General features: G+C 33.5%; 1 pseudogene; it reads right to left on the bottom strand.

Moving 5' to 3' along the window:
- Window positions 1–916: 916 nt before the first annotated feature.
- LOC108763688 (putative nuclease HARBI1) overlaps window positions 917–5,330 on the bottom strand; it is a 14,315-nt pseudogene continuing 9,901 nt past the window's right edge.

Below are 5,330 nucleotides of genomic sequence, written 5' to 3' on the forward strand. Positions count from 1 at the left end.
ACATTCAAAACTTGTGCTTAATTTAATTATAAAATTTGTGGAAACCCGACAATTATGTATACTTTAATTTAATTATAAAATTTAAGATTATGAAGTTTACCGTTGTAGTTTACTTTAGTAATAAAACGAAATTCGATTTAAAATGATTTCCTTCAGTTAAATTTTAAATTCAAAAGACCTCGTACTCTCGCCGTTTCCCAAACAGTTGACAGTTATTTAGAACAGCTTGGCGATATACTACGCCGATTGCCCTATATACGACGCAGAAACCTGCAAAGAAAAATCCTCGATATTACTATAGAAGAAGAGGATGCCATATTTGTGGAGAGGGAGAATGCTAATTAGAAATATTTTATTAATATTATAAATTTTTAATGTCGTGTATTACTGCAAAAAATAAAATATACTTTTCCATTTAGTTTATTACATAATATTTCAAGTCATTACATAATATTTATCATAATTCACTACATAATGTTTCAAAAGTCGTTATTTAAAACTTTATCCCATTGCCACGGTAGAGGATTGACATGCTCAAAATAATAAGTGAAAGTGTCTCGAATTTTTATTGCTGCAGACTTTCGTGAAAAATTTGTATAACTTGCACGTCTAAGTCCGTAACTTGTAGCCAAAATTTCACGTTCTTCTTCTCGTATGTTACAATACCTTCTTTCTGCAAGTGGTAATTCTAGTTCTTTATTATATATAAAATTATGCAAGACAATTGTTGCCTGCACAGCTTTTACGACAGTAGATGTGCTTGCAATAATAGGTTGACGATATAGTCTCCATTTTGCAACCAAAATCCCGAAAGCACATTCAACTGTTCTCCTTGCTCGACTCAGGCGATAATTGAAAATTTTTCTACTAATATTCAGTTGTGCACTACGAGGATATGGTCGCATCATATATGTGCTCAAAGGAAAGGCCTCATCTCCCAGTAAAACGTACGAAATTCCAAATCTGTATTATTCAAACGTGTTGGTAGAGGGATATGAAGAGCATTCGTCTCAAGTAGATGTGGTAATCCACTGTTTTCAAAAACACCTCCGTCGCTTTGCCTTCCTTCAGCTCCAATATCAACAATGGTGAAGCGATTCTTGGCATCACTTACTGTGAGCAGGTTTATGCTGTGATTTCCTTTATAGTTATAGTAGCACGAACCACTACGAGGCGGTGCCTGCAATTGGAAACCATTGTGATGAACACATTACTCATTCCAAAGCATACATAATTACATTATCAATATAATACATATATGAAAATTAAATTAATATTATTAAATTTGTAATATACCTGAATTACGACATGCTTTCCATCGATAGCGCCTATACAGTTTGGAAATTCGCACGTTTCCTCAAAGTCTCTTGCAATTGTATTCCAATTTTCTTCAGTTGGATCAATTATAACTTTATCCTTTAAAGAGAGCCAAATTGCTTGACATGTTTCCGGGATAATTCGTGATAGCGTACATTGGGCAATGCGGAAAGCATATGATAGCGATGTCATGCTGTCGCCAGATGCCAACCATCGTAGAGTCACTTCTAATCTTGTTCTGGGTGGTATTGGTTCTCGAACTACATGTTGTTTTTCAATCAGTGGACCAACAATATTGAGTAACTCGTTAAATATTGTTGCGATGACATTCTGAGGTAGTTGAAATATTTTTCCGGATCTGTCAATCACATTTCCACAACTAGATTATCGCTGGCACCTTGCAGTAGTCTTCTTTTCTGCATAAAAATAGGTCGTACCCACATTACATGGTCCTTTTTGTTTTGTAATTTCTTATAATGCAAATATAAATAAAACATTGAAATAACTTTTCTTTTTGTCATCTCAGCATATCTCATCGGTTCATTCCTTGCTCGTATGAGATACTTCATAATAATCATCAACATGATGTTTGGATCCATATTATACAGCAACTTTTAAAAGAATAAAAGTATGAAAGCTTTCTTTTTCAATTGGCTCCGAAATTTTATGGTATACACTTCACATTGAGTGCGTTCCGAGTTTCGCACGAAGCGCATTATGCATCATTTGTCCTTGTTGTTCACCAAATAATAAAGAAGGATAAAACGATACATCATGCGCTTCACACGTCACTCGGAACGCACCCTATGACAATAGATTTTGACGCGGTCGTTCCGCGAGTTTGTTTCTCCTTATATTATATGGAGCATAATTTCCGCGGAAAAGCGGAAAAGTATAGTGACAAATAGACATTTGTATTTATTTTTAAAAATTATATTTACTTAATTCATTGTAATTCTTTTTAATATGTTCATCTTTTCAACTTATCTATTGAATACAAGCATTTTAATCAATAAATATCGTTAAAAATTACTGTTTTATAATTCTCGGTTCCGCTCTTCCGCTCTAAATATGCTCCATGTAATATAAGGCAATTAAAAAGGACGGAACGGAACGCGCGGAAACGCGGAAATCTAGTAGTCTTCCGCGTTTCCGCGCTCCATGTAATGGCACCCTCAGTGGAAACGTACCCTAATGCTGGATTCACACTGCATCCGATTTGCGTCGTATGACGCTTTGCAACCAATCAGAAAACAGGATTCCGATGGATTTTGCTTCGTATCAGCAGAATTCTGTTTTCTGATTGATTGCAGAGCGTTGTACGACGCACATCGGATGCAGTGTGGATCCAGCATAAGGGTTGTGTATTGTATATATACACAATGGCTGCGTTCAGCAGAAAAAGCAGCTTTGCGATTGTTGTAAAATTCTTGAATACAATTGATTTATACATTTAGATCCAATAAGGAACTAAGGGCAAAACCAAACATATTGAAGAATTTTACAACAGTTGCAAAGCTGCTTTCTCTGCTGAACGCAGCTAATGCTTTTAAGACGGGTGGATTAGTGGTACTCTGTGTAAAGCGGAAAGCACAGACTTTTCCATAATGCATAAAACATGAGGCATAAGAAAATCAACCAATCAGAGTCCTTTATTTCACGGAAAGAAAGGACTTTGATTGGTTCATTTTCTTATGACTCATGTGTTATGCATTATTATGCAAGATGAGCCTGTGCTCCCCGCTTAACTCTTTTTACGTTTCCGAACGATCTCACCCGAATGCACACCGCGAGTACATACCGAGTTTTCCGAACGGCTGGTGTGCATTAGTGGCACACTAGTGTGTATTTCCGAACGTAGCCCAAGTAATACCTTTTCATGCACACATGCTGCGATGCTCGACGCTTATTTTTAATGTCAAAATAGGACACACGATCAAAATTAATGCTTGATATATTCGTCAATTTTTATCACACAACATGGAAGTCTATATATAAGTAAAAGTATAGAATGAGTGGATAGACGTACAAAGTCAGATTACTACCATTGATGGATTTCCAAATTAAACCATTTAATGTGATTGGCTGTGTTACAAATGGGATTGACATATTTCGTCTTCAGTCGTTAATACATGGAAGTCTGTATATAAGTAAAAATATAGAATAAATGGATAGACGCACAAAGTCTGATTGCTACCATTGATGGATTTCCAAATTAAACCATTTAATGTGATTGGCTGTGGTATAAATGGGATTGACGTATTTAGTCTTCAATCGTTAATATATGGAAGTTCGTATATAAGTAAATATATGGAATAAGTGGATAGACGTATAAAGTCCGATTGCTACCATTGATGGATTTCCAAATTAAACTATTTAATGTGATTGGCTGTGATATATGTATGAGATTGGCATATTTAATCTTAAATCGTTAATACATGGAGATAATATATAAATGAAAATATGAAATAACGTGGATAAACGTATAAAGACCAATTACTATAAGCTGTAGATTTCCTAATACATTGCTCTAATACTTTACGTTATATGCATTTCCGAATTATTTTCGGGATTTATTAGTAACGGATTTCCAAATAGAAGTAATATTAACTTTTACTATGCAATCCATTAAACAGATTATATATTAAATATGGAAATTCTTACTTGAACCATTAGTATGTATTTCCAAATAAAAATCAGGTATAATTTAATCGTAAATTCAAAATAAATTCTTAAATATCTGAAATTACAGACATTCACAAAATAGATTTTTATTTGAAAATCCCACCATGGTCCAAAAATTGGGAATCCAAATATAACCATATTTGATTTTTATATGACTCAAATTTTGTCCAAATAAAGCCTTATATGTCCACATTTGTACAAATATGACCAAATTAATTTTATGTCTGGACATACCTGGAATTTAATACAGGGTATGTTATTCTCAGTGCACAAAATATAAAAGTTTATTGAGATTTGACTTGAAATTTATACTAGCACGTACAATGAAAAATAATTGTTTGTAATTCCAGCGTACCAATCTATTAATGACTCGGAAAAAGAACATGGCGGCCTGCTTTCAAAACTTCGATGAGTTTCACGGTGTCCATTTAGAAATAATATCGAAGCTTTTACAGAGTAATTGAGAGAATGGGTGGAATGAAGGCACAACTCTACTTAGATCCTTTATCAGGGAATTAGGTTTTTATATAATATCGATCGTAATAGAGAAATATCATAACACGTAATTTCTTAAGGACATTACATAAATTTATTTAATGCTGCACTCGTTTGTATATTAAATCAAGATTTTGTAATTAGACCTTTATTCCGCCAATCCCCTCAATAATGACACCACAAAAAGTATCATATTAGAACGGTATTTTCTAAAGTTCTAGAACGAAGTGAATACATATTACGTCAAATAATTAGTAAAGTTTTTAACCGTATAGCTTCTCTGTACCTGACCCGAGAATTGATGTATTTTACTTGCCATGATAATATATATTGTTAGATAATCATTTAAACTATGAACTGGCACCTTCACATGTATCGGTTACTTGTCATGATAATATATCATCATATAATTATTGATTTTTAAAGGTTTAAATTTTTGAGGACACACTTTATATGTATATTCACTATGAACTGACACCTTTGATAATATAGCAATTTCTTTTTCTCAATTTATTTTTTTTAAGAATTTTGGGTTTACGAAGTGTGATCAAAAAGTAAGGTGACTTTTTGAATTTCGCGCGCTCTGTAAACTCTAATTTCAAAATTTTTTTTTGTTGTATTGGTACACTCGTCACGATCATATGTTCACAGTTTTGACTATATAGCATGTGTTGTTTTTATGTGAGAAGCATAAAGGTTAGACTCGTGTTTGCGTGCTCGGCGATTTTTTGCTGTTGAAAATAATGGAGCAGAGAGTTTGTATTAATTTTTGTGTAAAAAATGGTATTAAGTGTTCAAAAACTCTTGAAATGTTGACAGTGGCGTACGGTGAG

This window comes from Trachymyrmex cornetzi, unplaced genomic scaffold (genome assembly GCF_001594075.2).
Source record: "Trachymyrmex cornetzi isolate Tcor2-1 unplaced genomic scaffold, Tcor1.1 scaffold377, whole genome shotgun sequence".
Lineage (NCBI taxonomy): Eukaryota > Metazoa > Arthropoda > Insecta > Hymenoptera > Formicidae > Trachymyrmex > Trachymyrmex cornetzi.